General features: G+C 55.8%; 1 protein-coding gene across 1 annotated transcript in view; it reads right to left on the bottom strand.

Moving 5' to 3' along the window:
* Positions 1-20,439, bottom strand: part of LOC132008362 (collagen alpha-1(I) chain-like) — a 28,265-nt gene that overhangs the window by 1,621 nt on the left and 6,205 nt on the right. The gene's annotated exons all lie outside the window — the stretch shown is intronic.

The following is a 20,439-nucleotide window of genomic DNA, read 5'->3' on the forward strand; positions in this document are numbered from 1 at the left end:
ATGTCGCTGAACCCCGCGATGGGAAGGGATGTGTGTGAGCTGGTGTGAGTGAGCTTGTGCACACCAGCGTGAATGGGTGTGCACGGGTGTGAAGGGGAGTGTGGGTGTGAGCACGTGTGAGTGTGAGTGCGTGTGGGCTCGTGTGAGGGGCGTGAGCGGCCTGACAGATGCCAGCAGGTGTGAAGGGACGTGGGTGGGTGTGAGGGTCTGTGAGGAGTGTGATCTGGTGTGAGAGATGAGGTGTGAGCAGGTGTGAGCCTGTGCAAAGGGGTGTGAACGGGTCTGAGGAGTGCGAGGGGGGTGTGTGAGGAGTGTGAGAGGTGTGTGGGGCGTGAGCTGGTGTGAAGGGGGTATGAGAGGGTGTGAGTGGGTGAGAGAGTGTGAGCTGGTGTGTCAGTGCAAAGGGGTGTGAATGGGTGTGAGGCGTGTGAGAGGTGTGAGCGGGTGTGAGCGGGTGTGAGCAGGGCTCCAGCACACCCAGAGCAGGTTCGAAGGAGCCGTGGGGGGTGGGGTGGGGGAGAAGGAAGGAGTCCTCTCCCGCCGGAGTGCTGGGTTCTGCTCCTTGAACTTACTGGTGTCCCCGCTTTACTCTCCCCCAGGGCACGCCTCACGCTTTACGCCTGTGGGTAGGCGGGTGGCGGGGAGGCTGCTTTTTGTCCCCTGCGTCTCAAAGAGCATGAGAACGGGCACACTGTCTCAATCCCTGCCTTGAGCTCTGCCACACAAGCTTGCGTAGGTCTGTCTCCGAACACGCTCTCAGCGTTTGTCAAATGAATGGATAAATGCATGAATGGCAATGGCACACCTCTTCCAGGAAGCCCTCCCAGCTCCCAGGTGAGGACAAGTCTCCCTGCCACACACTCGCACACGGCCCCGCAACAGCATCGAACGGTTCCATGGGCAGAGCCCCGCCTCTTCGCTCTGGACAGACCGGCAGGTGGTGCAGCCTGGCTGGGTGCCACGGCGAGTCCCGGAGCTGGCGCGTCTCGAGGGGAGTGAAGGATCGGGGGCTCAGCTGCGCACGGAGGCACGTGCTTTTATACAGAAAAGCCTTCACCGAAGTGGCAAACAGACTCAGAGCTCTCAAAGAATCTCCTTTGGCCCCCAGGAGTTTGCTTTTATGACTTGCGGTGTAGGTGCCGGGCGGTGCCACTGGGGTGGGAGACAAACCGTGGAGAGAGCATGGTCGGGCACCTGGCCCTGGTCCAGCCCTGGCAAGGCCCCCCCCCACCCGCATCAGGACCGAGGCGCACGGGGGACGCGTCGGTGCACTCGCTGGGGAGGGCTGCACGGGCTTGGAGGGTGGCCCAGGACCCAGGCAGCGAGCGCAGCAGACAAAACCTTTGCCTGCCGTGGCTGGCCTCGCGGTGGAGGAGAGAGGCGGGAAACGAGGTGTGTGAGGCACTGAGAAAGCAGGGCAGGTGCCTCGGGATGGGGTGGCCCGGGGATGCGCAGCCAGGGCCACTGCTAAGAGAATGTGCCCAAAGCCAGAAGCCAGAAGCTGGCTCCCCTCATGTCTCCTTTGCCCGTGGGGGCCGGGGCACAGCCAGTCTGTTCTAGACCTTGACACCCCCCACCCAATTTTCTAGAGGGCTGGCGGCCCCGGCAGAAAATCGTCCAGGAGCACAAATGCGGCTTCCGTCCGCAGGCACCCTGCCCCCTCCCCCCCCCCCCCCGGAGCTCCGGGCACAGAGGCAGCAGGCCAGGCCCGAGAACGTCCTAGTTTTCTCTCTCGTACCATTTCCCACCCTCGGCATCCTGGGGCTGCCTCCACCCTTCGTGAGAAATCAAGACACAGAAGTAGGGCAGAGGCACGGGGGCTCAGACCACCTCCTCACTCCGTCTCCAACTCCGGGGGCAAAGGCACAGACAGACAATTGCGATTTCCTCGAACTCACTGCTCCCCAGAGCCCTCTCCTCGCACCATCTTATTTCTGTGAACGTGCAAATCGGAGGTGCCGTGAAGCAGAGCCATTTCCTCTGCACTGGTCTCACTAGAGCAGACAGCTCCAAGGTGACATTCCATCACCTTCCTGCCACCTCACAAGAAGGGACAAGGGACTACCTAGCCCTGGAGGGGTCCTCTCGCCTGTGGGACTGTGGACATGTCTCCTGAGCTTGGTGGGGTCGTCTGGCCCCTGTCTCGTTCCCTCTCCCGGGATTTCTGCGTCCCAGAGCCCAAGGGCATCACAAACGGCCAATGCTCTCATCTTTCCGTGGCAAGCCGGCGGCAGAGGCAGTGAGCTCTGACAAAGGTCAGCGGAGCCGGGGAGACGGGACTTGAGCAAAGACAGCGATCGGTGTCCCAGTGGCCTGTTGAGCCATGTGGGGACCCGCAGTCGGGCGCTGCACGGAGCCAGAGCCACAGCAGGCTCTGCACGCGGGGCAGCGAGGGAGGTCCCCTCCGCCCTCAGAGGCACCGAGGACACAGTCCTCTCCCTCGGCAGCTGGAGGGGAACACACACGGAGATGCTTCTGAACTTGGAGGGGCCACACCCTGGCGCCCCTCTACATGACAGCGCCCCTCAGGGCAGGGGCCACAGTTCGTCCCCTGGATTCTCCAAACATGGCCTGCCATGGGACATCCTCAGTAAATCAGTATCTAGCAATTGGGCCAAACAGGACAGGAAAAAATTTCCAAAAAACAAACTCACTGGCATTGAACCTGCGTTTTTCTCCTTGGCGTGAGGATTTTAAGAAAATGGTCCCAACAACAATAAAAACCCCACCAGTGGCTCCAGGAACGGACAGCGAAAGCGCACAGGGGCCGGAGAACGGCTCACACCTCCTCCAGGGCAGAGGGCCCGCTCGTGGAGTTAGGCACTCGGAGCCAGGGGCACGAGGCTTGCCAACTGCCATCGGCCCACATGTGTGGGTCCCCTGGGCCACCACCCCTTCTCCTCTGGACTCCTAGGTCAGCCCCAACTCCAGCCTCCCCATCCTGGCCCCCGTCTCCTCGCAGTCACCAAAGTGATCTTTAAGAAGACAGCGAGGTGGTGTGGACACAGAACGTCTGGCACGTTCTTGCGGTGCTGATGTAGAGATTTTGGGGAAAGGGGCAAGGCATAATGCACTAGCGCTCCACCTGGGTCTGGACCCGGCGGGTCTCCTCCCTGGTGTGCACCTGCCGGAGACGATGCCCGCGCTCACCAAAGGAGCCACAGGGGTGCGACCAGACCGCGCTGTCCCGATGGCCCCAGCGGTGCGCCCCCGGTGCCAAGACGGGCACACCATGCTGGGTGGCACAAAGGCACCACACAGGAATGACTCGAACTGCATGGCACGGAGCCACGGGTGCCCAGACCCGCCATGGAAGAAGCCAGACGCCAGAGAGGGTGTGCTGCACGGTTCCACAGGCATCCAGTTTAAAAAAACGGCAAACCTCTCCGTGGCGCTGGAGGGCACGGTTTGGGGGCAGCGGGGGCCGGGAGGGGTCACGAAGAGGCGTCCCGTGCCTGTCCTTTGTCTGAGTGCCAGTTACGGGGGCCTGATCACTTTGTGAAACTCCGCCGAGCTGTCCGGCTGTGGACGGAATCGGGTCCCCACGGACTCCATTCACTTGCTGAAGCACGGACACCCAGGGCGACTACACTTGGAGGTAAGAGTCTTTCCGGAAGAAATAAAGTCTAAATGAGGCGAAAAGCATTGGGCCCTCATCCGGAGGACAGCCATCCTTGTAAGAAGAGGGAGAGGGAACTCGCCCTCCGCACACGCGTGCAGGAAGGCCACGGGGGCACCAGGTGGGAAGGCAGCCGACCGCAGGAGAGGCCTCGCCAGACTCCGATCCCCGTGGATCCGGAGCTCAGAGTCCAGCCTTGGGGTTCGGAGACTGGTGTCTTGTTCAAGCTGCCCGCTCTGGTGGCGGCCCAAGCTGACCCCTGTGTGTGTACCCAGATTCAAGAAGGCAAAACTGGTTACAGTCCTCTTCTGTTTGCGATCCTGCTCTGGCTTCCCATCTGTTCCTAGGGTCACATTCATAGTGTGGTCTTGAAGGCCCAGCATGATGGAGCCCCCGTTGGCCTCTCCAGCTTTGGACCACATGGCCACCGCTACTCTGACTTAGTCTCTACTGTTTGAACATGCTGAGCCCTTCCCGCGCCTCAGTGCCTTTGCACTTATTAGTCCCTCTGCCTAAAACACTTTCTCACTTTTCTGCCTGGCAAACTCCTACCAGTCCTTGAGGTTCCAGCTTAACCATGCAGAAATCTTCCTGATCCCAAGCTGGTAAACTCTCAAAGCACCTGAATTTTCCTTCGCTGCACCCATCCAAGTTGGAAATAAATGAAATATTGCTGCGTACTGTCTTTCTTCCCCACTAGACTGTGAACTTTCTGAGGGCAAGGACTTGTCTTGTTCTCCACGGGGACCAGAGTGCCTATTATGAATGAAAGGATGGATTGATGGATGAGTGGATGGATGTGTGGGTGCATCCCCCTACCTGCCCACCCACACATCCATCCACTCCAGGTAAGAGGATGTTTGGATGGATGGATGATGGATGTGTGGGTGGATCGATGATGGATGGACGGATGATGGATGGATGGATGGGTGATGGATGGATGGATGGGTGATGGATGGATGGATGATGGACGGATGGACGGATGATGGATGGATGATGGATGGATGATGGATGGATGGACAGATGATGGATGGGTGGATGGACAGATGGATGATGGATGGATGATGGATGGATGGAGAGATGATGGATGGATGGGCGGATGGATGGATGGATGATGGATGGATGGATGATGGACGGATGGATGATGGATGGATGATGGATGGATGATGGCTGGCTGGCTGGATGGATGATGGATGGATGGATGGATGATGGATGGATGGATGGATGATGGACAGATGATGGATGGATGGATGGATGGACGGAGGATGGATGGATCGATGGACGGATGATGGACAGATGATGGATGGATGGATGGATGGATGGATGGATGGGTGATGGATGGATAGATGGATGGATGGATGGACGGATGGATGGATGGATGATGGATGGATGGATGGACTGGTGGGTGAGTAGGTGGATGGGTGGATGGGTGGGTGGATGGCGGGGTGGAGAGATGGTGGGTGAATGGATGGATTGGTGGATGGTCGTTTGGATGGATGTGTGGGTGGGCAGGTGGGTGGACGGCTGAATGGATGGATGGATGACGGATGAATGGATGCATTTATGAACTAATGGATAGATGGGTGGACATCAATCCCCAGTAAAAACATCTCCCACAGCAACAATTCTGCTTACAACTGTGTTATTGTAGCCATCTACCGAAGCTCTGAGGCGTGTGAACACTGCAGCAGTGAGTCAGAGTTCTGCGGTCTGCTGATTTTTAGGAAATGATCTAAGAATACATCTCTGAGGCTTTCATCGATGAGGCAAATGGTGGACTTCTTTAAATATTTATGCTTTTAAAGTGCTAAAATTTGGAAACACCTAAAAAATACTGCTAACTGTGATGTATTGCCTTAGAAGGCCTTCCAGCTACATGGAAAGGGGAAAAAAGGATTTTTTGAAAATGGATGGAGGACAAGTCCCCAGCACCAGAGAGGGGACAGGGGGAGACTCTGGTCCTTGGGTCCCAATGTGTGTGCAGCCCGCACACGGCAGGTGCCCTTCTGTAAGATGCAAGGTCAGACGGGCAGAAGTGGGGGGGGGGTGATCCCAAACCCAGCACCTAGCTTACCAGGCTCTCAATGTTCCGACCCCGTGGGACTCCCGAAGGTCATGTTCCACCCAGCCATTGTCCCTCACCTGCTCTACTCCAGCCAGAATCCTTATCTTCCAGCTTCTCCATCTGGTCTCCCTGCCTCCAGGGCCCTGGACATGCTGTTCCCACTGCTTGGAAAGCCCTTCCTGTATGTTTCTGCCCAGCTAACTCCTACCAGAGCTCCTACCATGTGCAGACAAACATCGAGGCACTGGGAGTGTGGCAGAGAGCCGGACAGACTGCCTCTGTCCCCAGGGATCTGTCACGCTACGTGGGGGAACGACACTCATTACAAGCACAGATGACGGTCAGACAGGCCTGGGACACAGAGATCGGAGCAGGGGCCTCATCTGTGGGCCGTGCAGGGCGGAGTGAGCTCTTCAGACTTCTGGAAACCACACACCTCAAGGAGCAGTGCTGGGCAGGGTTCGTGGGCGAGCAGCTGGGTTCATGGGCGTGCTGGGTTCATGGGCAAGCAGCTGGGTTCATGGGTGGCTCGGGGGACATGCGGCTCCCTGCCATGGCTGAGCTGTGTCCCCCAAATGCCTATGGTGGAGTCCGGACCCCAGCACCGCAGAAGGTGGATATTTAGAGGTAAGGTCTTTGCAGAAACAAACTAGGTAAAACAGGGTCACCGGGGTGGCCCTGATCCCACGGGACTGGGGTCCTTATGAGAAGAGGGATCAGGACAAGGACACACATGGAGGGACAACCCCATGAGGATGCAGGGGGAGCACAGCCGTCCCCACACGAGAGAGGCCTCAGGGGGACCCTGCCCTGCCTGCACGAGCTGTGGCCTTCCTTCCGGGATCTTCCAGATGGCCTGTGAGCCAGCAGGACTGTCCTCTGGGCTGGGGGTCATGGGGTTGGCGTGCCTGCACCATCTCCTGAGCAAGCCCCCGACAACAGCCTCTCTCCGGCCCCATATCACACTCAGGGGGCTGATGACTGCTGGTCCTCGCTTGTCCCCACCTCGGATGCTGCCCTACATGTCCTCCGTGTGCCTCCTGGAGCTCTGCTGGCAGGTGCAAGGAATTTCTGGTGAAGCTTCTGGCAGAGATGTTACCCCGTCCTGAGAAAGGGCTGTTGGGCCTCATTACCACATCCTGGCTGCTCAGAGTTGGCTCGGACGAGGTCCCTGCCCCAAGGGCTGCAGCACGCTCCGAACCCCTGACGGGTGGGCTCCCACTTGTCACAACTCACACTTAGTGACGCAAGGAAACCGCGCCACCGTGCCATCTGTTCTTTGGTCCCCAGTTGGCATGAATTCTGCTGGGTATTAAGAGAAGTAACTAATAAAACCTGCAAAGTCATGTCATTTCCAGACATGTGGGGACATGCGTGGGGCACACCCGTGGCTTCTAGCCCCAAGGGGACTGTCTGGGTGCCTGTGCCCACGACTAATCTCCCCTGGATCATGACTTCATCTCACTGTGGATGCTGGCTGGGCCACACTCATCCTTCAGTTCCTCGATGTCCCCCCAGTGAGATGTGTGGCACACGGACACTAACCACGGCATCCCCGTGGGCTTCCTAGAGACAGCGTCTGCTCCCAAAGGGGTTGGGGGAGGTTGGCTGGGACAGGTTCCACGATGAACAGTGACCCAGACAGCGCTTAGGACAGCACTTGGCCCTGGCACTGTCTCCCTTCATAAGGTCTCTATAGCCATCACCAGCCACCAAATCTAAAGGACACTTGCTTTGCACAAGGTTGAAGAGCAAGTGGGAATAGCTCAAGGCACATATTGCCAAACACAAGGACAAATGCCACACCTTTCAGAAGGAGCTAACAGCTCTCAGTGTAGTAATGGCATCAAGACAGACACACAGGCCACAGAGACAGAACAAAGAGCCCAGAAATGATCCTCACGTAAGCAATCAGACAAACTTCAACAGCAGAGCTGAGACCCATCAGTGGGGAAAGGACAGTGTTTTCAACAAATGTCTCAGGAAAACTGGACATCTGGAGTAAACGCACTCTTCCTCTACCACCGTAACCAAAAATGAATTCAAAATGATCAAAGACTTGAACATAATAAGACTTGAAGCTATAAACGACCTGGAAGAAAACACAGGCAAAGCTTCATGATACAGACTTCACAATGGTTTCTAGGATGGGACACCAAAAACACAGGCCACGAGAGCAACAATAGACACATGGAAGTACATCAGAATTTAAAGACTTTCATGTAGAGAAGGAAACCATCTACAGAGTAAAAGGCAAGCGACGCAATGGCCGGGGGTTGTGGGGAAGGGAATATTGTGCAACCCAAGTATCTGGCAAAGGATTAGTATCCAGGTTATATAAAGAACTCCTACAAGTCAACAACAAAAACTCAAAAAGTCTGATTCATAAAACAAGTAAAGGACCTGATGAGACATTTCTCCAAACGAGCTACGGAGGCCAGATGCATATGCATCATATGGACGCACAGCCAGATACGACCCCATGCCCGTTAGGACAGATACCGCCAAGATGCCAGAAAATAGTGAGCGCCAGTGAGGAAGGAGCCCAGAGCCCTTGTGCATGGCTGGTGGGGACCCAGAATGGTGTGGCCACTGGCGAGCACAGTGCAGCTGTTCCTCAAAAAATGAAACATAGACTTACCCTATGACCCAGCAATCCCACTTACAGGGATACAACCCCAAAAGAACTGAAAGCAGGATCCCAAAGACAGATTTGCACACCCACGCTCACTGCAGCCTTATTCCCAGTAGCTAAGAGGTGGAGGCAGTCCCAGTGTCCACTGGAGGATGAGCAGATGGAGGAGATGAGGTCTATCCACACAACGGAATGTTATTCAGCCTCAAAAACAAGAGATGTTCTGACACCTGCTACCACATGGGTGAGCCCCGAGGGCGTGATGCTCAGTGAAATGAACCAGACACAACAACACTCATACTGTAGGATTCCACTTATAGGCGGTACCTAACATCGGCAAACCGTTAGGAACAAAAAACGGAATGTTGGTTCCCAGGGCTGGGCGGGGCGGGGGGAGAGGGCGCCGTATTTCTCTTCAGCGGGTGCAGAGTTTCCATTCTGCGAGAGGAAACGTTCTAGAAACGTGGCGCGGGATAATATGTCCATGGTCACGGCTACCACACATGTGACAATGGTCAAGATGGCAGATTCCACACGATGTGGTTTTTTCCACAATTAAAAGAGCTGAAGGCTCTTTCTAGGGTGGGAACAAGTTGGCAGCAACTGTTGGTAAACAAAACAGACGTGGTCTGGAACACAGTTACGTGGAAAGAGAGAGGGAGAGTTTATAAAATGGGATCGCTGTGGATAATTATTCTGGCCAGGACTGATTGTGTGTGAGTACCCCAGACGCTTGTACATGCACCTCGTTGCTTGTCGCTGAACCCTACTAACGAGGGTGCTGCTACTTCTCCACTTACAGAGGATTGAAGGTCCCACGGCTGGGAAGGGGTGGGGTCAGGGGTCACGTCCACGTGGCAGGACCAGGCAGGGAGCAACAGGACCGTCTTTCGTGTGACTGCCCTGGCTTCTTTTCATCCTGGTCAATCATCTTTCAGTGCTGCTGGGAAAGGCTGAACCCTGTGGTCCCAAGGGAGGCTGACTTGTACCAGCACGTCTGTGAGCTGCCCTTGGCTTGTGGAATTGGAACCAGTGACAGAAAAATTCTCGCTCTGGGTACATTATAATTATTGCCACCAGGTCCCGAGCACCTCTTTTGTAGCTGGAACCTCATCATGCGTGCATTACCTGGTTTGCCCCTCGCAGCATCCCTGAAAGTAGATGCTCATTCTACAAAGAAACTGCAGTTCAGAGAGGTTAAGCAACTTGGCAAAGGTCACACAGCTTGTACTAATACTTCAGAGCATGATGCTTTTCTGTACCAGTTTCAGAGTCAGGGAGGAGAGGCCATTTGCTTAAAATGTTAATGAAAAAAATGCTCATTGGCACAATATCCGGGATTATTCTAAGAACGTCTGTGAGAAATTCCTACGGCTTGAAATCGCGCTTCTCTATGGAGTCGGCCAAACATGGCCTCATTGTTGATCTTCAGATGCATATTTTTAGTGTGAGGTGGGCTGTGTTTATTTTTTTGAGGAAGAGCAAACATAAGGTTTCTATAAATAAAGCCATGGCTCCCCCCCCCTTCTCATTTTGTGCACGATTCACAAGTGCGTTGACCAATCAAATGAGGCTACCAGCTCCAGAGATTTCACAATGGAAAGTTCCCGTGAGTGAGAGGAGGGCCGGTCCGCGTCTTTAAAGAGCCCCTCTGTCCGCAGCACCTGCAGCCGACTTTGTACGCATCTGCCCCGTCCTGGAGAGCATTTTCCTAGTTTTTAATGATGCTCACGTGAAGGGGTTACTGAAGAGGGACTGTTTCTCTTTTAATTGTCAGAAACCATTTTCTGAATTGGAAGTGGTTGTAGACCGAGGGACAACCCCACTTCCATTTTTCTGTCTGTAAAACGGATTGCACCCAGGCGGGGGCATAAAGCACCAGCAGACCCCCACATTTGTCCTGCCCTCAGTTCCTGGCTTCTGGCCCAGAACACCTTCCCCTCCCATGGTGGGCACCCAAGGCCCCGTGAAAACTCCCAACACACTTTAGTGGGGCCATCTGCAGTAACTCTGGGCAGGCACTGCCACCAATGAGGAAACCAAAGATGATGTTTATGGGAGCAGAATCCTCTTGAGATGACTTATGCTCGGCATTTTTGGTTCTTACACGGAGACAAGCTGTGGTCCTTATCCATGTCCTCTTGTCCCTGAGCCAGCTCACCTCTCCCTGCAGCTAACTTCCTACCCGCGCCCACAGCCTAGCATACAGTTAGCATACAGGTTCCTGAGTGCACAGAGCCCAGCTGCTGACCTTGCTCCCTATCTCTCCCATGGTCACCTGTGCTTAGGATACATTTCTGGAATTGGAGTGACTGAATCAAGTGTAAATGTCTGTTCCATTCGCTCCATCACCTGCCATCCATCATCTATGATTCATCCATCCATCCGTCCATCCGTCCATCTGTCCATCCATCCATCCGTCCATCCATCCGTCCATCCGTCCATCCATCCGTCCGTCCATCCATCCGTCCGTCCATCCATCCATCCATCCATCCATCTATCTATCCAGCCCCCATTATCCATCATGCATCCAAACATCCACCCAAATATCCATCCATCCATCCATCTGTCCATCCAAACATCCATCCATTCACCCAAACACCCGTCCAAACATCCATCCATCCATCCACCCATCCATCCATCCATCCAAATATCCATCCATCTACCCAACCATCCACCCAACCACTCAACCATCTACTCATCCAAGCATCCATCCATCCACCCACCAACTACCTATTAAGCCCCCACCCTGTGTAAACCCTGTGTAAACTCTGGAGAGAGAAGGTGAGGGAGTCTAGCTGGCTATGGCCCTTCTAGTGTGTAGCAAGTTCCTTGAAGCCTGGCAAGGGCCTCAGACAGGAAGGCTTTTCACACAAGAGCACCCTGCACACTGCAGGTTCACAACAAATGTGTGGGGGATGACTGAAGTGCAGGTGGCTGGGGTGGGTGAGAGTCAAGACCTGTTTGTGGAAGAGCTTCTCTTCCACAGGCTCAGCCACCAGAGTGTTGATCAACATGGTTAACTTGAGGGGCCAACGAACATCTCATGATGCTAATAAAGCGGTCTTTTCTAGATAGACTTTGGGGGTGGTAAATGACCTATTTTGGTCTCAGCCAGTTTTCTTGTTCATGCGTTGCTGAGTTGATCATGGCATCCTTGACTAGTCTCCAAATTCAGTGAGAACACTCTCAAGGTCTTCAACATGGTGATGTTGGTTGGCTCTTGGCTCCAAACAGTTATTTTTAATCCTGTTACAAAGGTTTCCATTTTTTTTTTTTAAAGATGTTTGAGTGGACAGAGATGCTATCAAATATATATTTTACTATCAAGTCAAAAAGATCGTACATGTCGTGGACCCCGGAAAAGCCACGATTCTGCTGCCCCTGTCTGTAGGGACTTGGATTTCCAACAGGTGGAAGGTACTTTGATGCCTTGAGTCTGGACTGGCCTGAGACGTGATTTGGTCAACCAGATGCCGCCGAGCAACAGGCCTCCTGAGGCTTGCACCGTTTGGCTCTTCACTGTGGACCTCGCTAGTCTGGGAACAAGCCTGGGCCTCCTGGAGAGGCAGCCCACTGCTGTCGCCGCAGCCCACAGCCCACTTGCTACAATCCAGTCGAGTCACCCTCCACGAGCTACCCCCAGATGAGCTGCCAGTGGGCCACAGACGCATGTGCAAGCCCCACAGATGAGCCAAAGCCGGTCCAAGTCAGCCCCTGCCCCACGGTGGGCAATCACGAGGGCCGTGGCCTGAAGCCAGCGAGTTCTGGGCTGGTCTATGTGCAGCAGCAGGTGGCCATACGGAGGCTTCTCTCCTTCATCCCGTTTCTCACGAGCCGACGTTTACAGAGCCACGCTGACAGTCACGCAGCGGGCCCGCGTTGGTGACCGCGGCCAATCCTTCCACCATCTTGCTGAGTTGTCAAAACCTCAGGGAGTGCGACCAGGGTCTCCGTCAGAGCTGACCGCCTGAGCCCTTGGATCACTGAAGGTGGGTTTATGAGTGTCCGATCGCCTCGAGAAGCGATACCACGACAATTTGTGAGCGAGCAGGTGGCATCTTGGTGTCGGCCACAGGCCTGGGTTCGGAGAGTGCAATGCTCGGAGGACAGTGCGCGTCGTGCGCCCAGTGGGGACGTGGTGGCCGACGCCCCAGGGCGCTTGGGGACCCCCAGGCCTGGTGGCGTCCAGGGACAATGGGTTCTACTCTACAATTGGTTACGGGTTTTAAGCTAAATGACCGTCCCAGGACACTGCTGTCCCCGGAGCTCTGCTGCGGTGACTTTAGAACATGCTCCCCAACCCTCCGAGACGCCGCTCTTCAGAGAGGACCTTGTAGTCCTCCTCCCTTACGGGGACCGGACTCCACCCTTGCTCCTGTCAGCTCGAGCAGACGGACACGACCGTGGGTGACGACCGTCGTCAAAGGCTTTCCTGAGTCTTCCTCGCCGTCTCCCAGACCACCTGCTTTGGGGGGAGCTGGTCCACATGGCGGAGAGGACCACGGGGTGAGGGGCTGAGGCCTTCCCCCGGCGGGCACGCAGGACCGCCATCGTGGCTGAGAATCCTCCAGCCCTGGGCGAGCCTTCCCGCCACAGCTGCAGCCTCAGGAGAGACCCCAGTCACGAATCCACCCAGCCCCGCCACGCCTGCAGTGTGGACCCACAGAAGGAAACTGACTTACTATATGTGGTTTGTTTTTTTAAGCAACAAGGTTTTGAGGTAATTTGTTCCACGGCACCAGCGAACGCATATGCTTGTCATATAGCTCGAGACTCATCCTTGGAAGTTGTTGTCTTTCCTGAACCCTGACCTCCTGCTCGTTCAGACTTCGGTTCCCGGACACCCCACTCGTTGGCCAGCGAGTGGCATGGCCAGGAGCGTGGCCAGGCACAAGCCTGGGTGTTGTGCACGGGAAGCCGGAGTTCTCGGACCACGGCCCTTCCACAGACCGCCGTGGGTGTAGCCGTCCCACAGACGCCCTGGCAGGGGCCCCTCGCCCTTGGGCGGGGACTGGCAGCGGTCGGCGCTCGGCAGGGAGCGTGGGGCTGAGGGCGGAAGAAACCACGTCGTCACTCCCCGGTGGGAGCGGTGGTCAGCAGAAGTGCTTCCCCCCGGGGCCGCTCGGGTGGCTTCAAGCAGGACTGCATTCTGGCTCTGTCCCCTCCTGGCTTCGTAAACACATTCATGGACGTGTCCCCCCTCCACGCACACACACAAGATACGTGAACAGCTCCATTAGTTTCCGCTAACTGAATACACTCGTGGCCACGCCCTACCCTCTTCCGCACCCCAAAGGGCAGCAACCACTCTCCGGATTCCTGTCTCCACGGATCCCCAAGGCGCACTTTCGTCTGTTGGGTACGCAGGATCGCACAGCGTGTTCCCCTCCCCGCTCCGTGGCCGGCCTTCCCTCCCCATCGCCGTCTTCGTGGTTCTTCCCTGACCCCGGGGGTGGGTTGCAGGCGACGCCTGCCACGGCGTGCACAGCTCCATGGTGGCCTCGCGCCGTGTCTGGGGACCTGGCCCGGTGCTGGCGGGCCTCGGGGCTGGAGTGACCAGGGAACGCCCCCTCGCCGCTTTGGATGAACCAGGGGGTGCCTTCCACGGAGGGGCGCTGCCGGGCACCCGAGGGCACGCCTGTTCGACGATCGCCAACACCACGCTTTGATTTTCCGAGGAGAAGCTCCCACTCCCAGGAGCGGCCGGGGACGTCCCATGTGCTTTGCTCTCGCCACAGCTCGGGGTCCTCTGCACTTCGCAGTTTGTTCCCTTGGGCAGGTGCGCGAGAACGCTGATCCTTGGCTTCACCGGGCCTCCCCGACGGCTCGCGGACGAGGGCCTTATCATTGGCTTCCCGGGCTCCTTCTTTTCATACGTTTTCGGGTTGGGGCGCCTGGGTGGCTCCGTCGGTGAAACGTCTGCCCTGGGCTCAGGTCACGGTCCCAGGGTCCCGGGATCGAGCCCCGCGTCGGGCTCCCTGCTCAGTGCAGAGCCTGCTTCTCCCTCGGACCCTCCCCCACGTGTGCGCCCACTCTCTCGCTCTCAAACAAACAAAATCTCTAAAATAAATAAGTAAATAAAATGGGTTTGGATTAGCAGGAAGCAGGCTTCTCTCTTGAGAACACACGGATGAGCTGCCCCTTCAAGCGGGTGACACATCTCATGTCTGTCCCCTCAGGGGGCTCCAAACGCTCATGAGACTCCAGACAATTACAGGCAGGCGGAGGACCTACGGGCTGATGGCTTCCCCGCGGGCGCACTTGTGTGGCTGCAGCCCATGTTAACATCCCCACCAAAGCCTCAGTTCCCAGAGTTACATTTATGGATTTTCCTGCGAAGATTCCCCCGGGAGTTCTCCGTAAGTGCCTTCCCGGGACTTGATTATGGCAGAGGCGAGTGTCCGGTGACAGCCGACTGTATGGGGGCACGTGGGCGTCCCTGCCCCGCCCTCGACGAAACCCCTGGCCCTGTTACCAGACACTCCCTCGGCTGCGTCTGGCTATCTCCGAGCGGACTCGGGACTGCCAGGCACCACCGTCTCTGCTGTCACAGGAGGACAGGGACTCCAGCCACCTGATGCTCAGCGAGACCTGCGGGTCCCTAGTCAAGAAGCCTCAGAAAAAGTCACACGTTTCCCAGCACCTCCTCCGTGCCTGTGCCGGGCGCTGAGGCTTCGGGATGCGCAGGAGATGCGATTCTCGCTCACCTGCCCCGTCCAGGATGAAGCACTGGCTGCGTCCCCCACCCAACCCCCACAAGGGAATGCCCCGCGGCGATTCTCAGACACTGCTGGGGGCAGGTGGAAAGTGTGGGAGCGCTTCGGCCAACGGCGTGGCGGTTTCCTAAACAGACGCACTCCATCCTATGACCCAGGACTCCAGACGTCCACAAAAAGTTTGTTTCTTGCGGCTTCCTTCACGACGGCCCCAAACTGGAAACAACCAGTCTTTCCAGGAGGATGGAGACACAGGCCAGGTGCAGCCACACAATGGGGTGAATGCGCCACACCCCCACCACTCTCCTAGGCACCAAACATTGTGCCGGGCACCAGAAGCCGGACTCAGGAAGAGCTGACACCGTGTGTTTCCATGATAAGAAGCTCTGCATTATTCCACGGGGACGGGGTGGAGGTGGAGAGGGACTGGGCGTGCGGCCACTCTCTGCGGGTGACGAGAATACATCCCATATCTTCATGCGGTGTGACATGCGGTGACACAGATGGACAAGATCGTGTTAAAACTGAAGGAAGCGTGCCCCTGAGCCTGGGCCCCTTACTGTATGTCAACGACCCTCAATTTAAAGCACTGAAGTGGGAAGTCCAACAAAGCTGCAGAGGACAGGGAACAAAGGGCGTGTGGGGAGTGGGCACGCCCAGGGGGCGGGGCGGATGAGGTCTCTGTCGGAGGACATTCAAGACAAGAAGGCGAGAAGCAGGCAGAGGGAGCATGCTCCCGCGCAGGGCACTGCATGTGCAAAGGCCCCGGGGCTGCTGTCTGGGGGTGGCGGGGGAGAGCCCCTCCGGGACCACCAGTCCGTTTTCGGTTCACGGTCCTGTGGTCTGTCCGACCAGTTGGTCTGGGTTCTCTGCCTGCTGGACCCAGGGCTTTCTCTGGGCTCCATTCTTGGCTTCTTATTTTATTTTTTGTTTTTTGTTTCTTTGTCGTGGTGTTAATCTATACTATTTTCTTATATTTTATGCACACGTATAAACGGACTGTAATCTCTTCTTGGGGGATGGGAGGACAAAGCATGGTATTTTTTTTAAATGTATCTTTTTTTTTTTAAGATTTCATTTATTTATTTGACAGACAGAGATCACAAGTAGGCAGAGAGGCAGGCAGAGAGAGAGGGGGAAGCAGGCTCCCTGCTGAGCAGAGAGCCCGATGCGGGACTCGATCCCAGGACCCTGAGACCGTGACCCGAGCCGAAGGCAGAGGTTTAACCCACTGAGCCACCCAGGCGCCCCAGCATGGTATTTTTTAACAACAAAAAGTGAATTAAGTATGACATGTGAGCCGGCCCCGGTGTGCTTTGAGACTTTCCACGTGAGACTTTCCACATTCTCCACGTGGGCCCAGTGATCTTGCCAATTCAACCACACCTCCAGCCCCTCCCTCCAAGAAAGGACTGGGGATAGGAGGGAACACTTAAACCCTGTCCCCTGGGTCCCCCCACTCCAGGGAGCTGAGTCCCCGGGGGAGCCTACATGAGGGGCATGAACCCATGTTCCTGGTTCAGGTCTCAGGCCTCATCTCCTGCCCGTCAGCATGAGGGCATTGCCTACTCCCCAGGGTCCTAGGCTTCAGGGAGCTGGGAGAGTTTCCGCATTAGCTGCCCTCTGAACCCCAGCAGAGATTTCATCGGACACTGCTGGAGAGACGGGTCTCTTCCCAGGCAGCACGAAACACAGGCTACGCTCGGCCAGTCTTCAAGTTTGGTCTCCCACAGGGCCTATTGTAGGGACTTCCAAGGGTCATCACCCTTACCTACTAACTTCCTCCTTATATTTGGGAGGAAGGGAGAGAGGACACTTGGAGTAAAAGCACGTGAGCTCTGGTCCCTCCTCTGCCACAACCTGCTGTGTGACCTTAGGAATATCACTCAACCTCTCTGAGCCACGGTTTCCTTCTGTTACCAGGAAAGTGAGGGTGTTGGCCCTGGCGTTCTCGTTCAGGAGTCTCTGGAGGGGATCTGGGACACTTATTAGCTCTTCGAGGGCAGAAAAGCACCTGTTCCAATGCCCACTTATTAAATTCAATGACATAATTATTTAACAATTTCCCCTTTGACACGGAGGCTGGGGAGTCTGTGTGTGTAAATGAGGTGGTCAATCGAGGTCAAGACTCAATTTATTGCTCTGCTTCTAACCACTCCTGGAGGTTTGGCCAAGCGAGAGCTTAAATTGTTTGTATTCTTAGTCATAGATTGTTGAATTTACAGCCATGGCGAACTGTTGGTGGTGCTGACAGGGCCGGGAATGCTGGTGTTGGTGCTCCGGTTAAAAAGGAGCCCACGGAGGATCCAATTCAGGAAATCCAGCCAGGATGGATTCATAAGCTAAGGGTTCTGATCTAAACCCTGCCGTGGCCCATTAAAAAGTCCCAGCACTCCAGACGCCAGTGTTAAAGGAGAAGCCGGGAGCTGTTTGACGGAGAAGCCTGACAACCCCTATCTCATCCAGGCCAGCAAGGTCAACATTACGGGCACGGGGCACGTGGACAGCATGTGCCCCGAAGCCACGGCACGCACTGAACCCCGTGGCCTTCCTCCCAAACACACAACCCCAGTCTGAGCCTGAGGAAGAAAAAAAAAATCCCAATTAAGGGACATTCCACAAAAGAACTGCATAGTCCTCCGCAAAACAGCACGAAGCGGGAGACAGGGCTCCAGGCCGAGAGGCTGCGCGTGCCAAGACGGCAGGGACGAGGGGCCAGAGCACCATGAGAAGGCCAGTGAGGTGGTGGGTCAGGAGTTGGGGGTGCGCAGGGATCTGGAGACAGGTGGGCGCCACCGGCGGGACCCGCTGGGCGAGGGTGAGGAGGCCACCGGGAGGGGTGAGATGGACCGGGCCGGGCAGCGTGGAGGCGGCAGTGGCCCCGGGCTTGGAGAGCGTCAGGCAGGTCCGAGTTGTGCGTGGGAAGCGGCATGGACCAGCCCAGGCCAAGGGCCGATGTGGGGATGAGGCACCACGCCTAGCTTTGTGACCAGCGCAGGTGTGTTGGCGGCAAAGTGACAGGAGCCCCAACAGAGGGCAGAGCGGGGGGTCCGGGGGCCAACACCACGCTCAGACTGAGTCTGCAGCCCAGGCCTCTCCCCCGCGCCCCGCTCGGCCCCGGCTCTGCTGCTCACGGTCCGGGAAACACAATACAATAAAAATGAAGCCCCGTCACGCCTTCTCCCTGAGCTCATGTCAAAAGCTCCATTTCCACCGCCAACGGGGCGTTCAGACGTTTTCACTGAAGTGCCATGTAAAAGCATCCGAAGTCATTAGACACCAGAGGCCGTACGTGGGCAGAAATAATTCCGGCCGAGTGTAAAAGGCAAAGGATTAAGTCTTGAGTGTGGAGGGGGATGTTTGCACACCGCGCCCAGAGCAGACGGGGGTGCAGCCAGAGACAGGGCTTTCTCTGCTGAGCCGCGGGAGTGGAGGGGGTGCATGCGGGGCCCGGGGGCTTGGACTCCGGGTGGGAACCCAGTGCCCCACCGAATGACAGGCCTGAGGGGAGCGACAAGAAAGCTAAGCCAAATCCCCAGGCAAAGCCTCCGCAGCACACGCAGGCCCCTCCTAGGGCTAAACGCACGAAACTAGTCATCTATTCACCTGACAGCCGCGTGACCCTCGTCAGCTGGATCTCCGAGGGTTGGAAAGCTTTTATAGCCCTTCACCACGCAGCACGACAACTCCAACAACGCTCCCAGGGCTGAAGGCTGAGGGCCGGACGGCTGAGGAGGGGGGCGGGGCAGGGTCTGGGGCTCCTACAGCCGCACAGCCCCCCCCCCCCCCCCCCAGGGGGGCCCTCTTCTCGGTGCGCCGTGGAGGCAGCCGCTGAGATGGCTGGGACCCCGCTCCGGTCTTTAATGGGCAGCCCTTACTCTGCCCGAGTGTCCAGGTGCCCCCTTCCCAGCCGGGTGTGGTTATCCACCCAACGGAGTGGGAGCTCTTGGCCATGTGAGTGTGGGCACATTACACGCTCTCTCTGGGCCTCCGTTCCCTCCTCTGTCAAAAGGGACTCAGACAACTCCTTATTTAATGAGTATGCAAGGAGGTGACTTGAAATAGTGCCCGGGAGAGGACATGCCAGCAAAAACTGTCAGCCACCATCCATCCATCCACCCACCATCCATCCATCCATCCATCCATGGAGCTTGATCTGTTGCTGATGTGCTCTAAGGGACGTGAGAGCTGAACCCCTCCTCCCCGCCCAAGGCAATAGCTCAGAGGTGAGGCGGGTGGGGCTGCTGGTATGGACCACCGTCCTCACACACAGCTTACTTAGACAAAATCAGGAAGCTTCCATAACGTAAACCTACATGGGCTATAAATTCCGTGCAAGCAAGTCCTGGCTGTCCTGTTATCCAGCCCCTGGCACTGTAACTGGCCCAAAGAAGGAGGATCATCTCCATCTGTTCAAATCAGAGTGAATCGTGCATCAAATTACAGTGGTACAAGATAGTTCCTCTATTAGCCACAGCACAGAAGAGAAACTCTTTGTATGCACGAGCACATCAGAGAACATTACCGAGAAAGTAAAGACAGTCTATAGATGGAAGAAAATATTTGAAAATCATATACCTGTAAGGGTTTAACATCCAGAATATATAAAGACTTCCTACAATTCGACAACAAAAAAACAAACCACCCATTAAAAACAAAACAGGCAAGGGAACCGAATAGGTAAAGACTATATACCAATAGCCAATGAACAGATGCACCCATTGTTAGTCATTAGGTCACTGCAAATCAAACAACGGGACAGCATTTCACACCTACTAAGATGGCTGCAGTTAAAAAAAAAAAGGCAAGATAACAAGTGTTGGCGAGGATGTAGAGAAACTGGGACTCCCCTGCGCACGGCCCGTGGGAATGTGGCATGGTATAGCCCTTGAGGAAAACAGTTAGGGGTTCCTCAAAAAGCTAAAGACATGATCCAGCTTATCTCCTTCTAGGTGAACATCCAAAGGACTGAAAATGGGGACACAGACCGGAACTTGCATGCAAATGTTCACGGCAGCACCATTCACAAACCCCTAAAGCGTGCAAATAATTCAAGTGTCCGTGATGGACAGAACAGACGGGTACACAAGTTGTGGTGTTTCCCTGCAAGGGAACATTATGAGTCTGACACCCGCTAGGACGTGGATCAACATTGAAATGCATGGGAAATGTCTGTTCATGTCCTCTGCCCATTTCTTGATTGGATTATTTGTTCTTTGGGTGTTGAGTTTGCTAAGCTCTTTATAGATTCTGGACACTAGATGGCCAACAGACACATGAAAAAGTGCTCCATATCACTCGGCATCAGGGAAATACAAATCAAAACCACAATGCGATATCACCTCACACCAGTCAGAATGGCTAAAATCAACAAGTCAGGAAATGACAGATGCTGGCCTAT

Source organism: Mustela nigripes, chromosome 1 (genome assembly GCF_022355385.1).
Source record: "Mustela nigripes isolate SB6536 chromosome 1, MUSNIG.SB6536, whole genome shotgun sequence".
NCBI lineage: Eukaryota > Metazoa > Chordata > Mammalia > Carnivora > Mustelidae > Mustela > Mustela nigripes.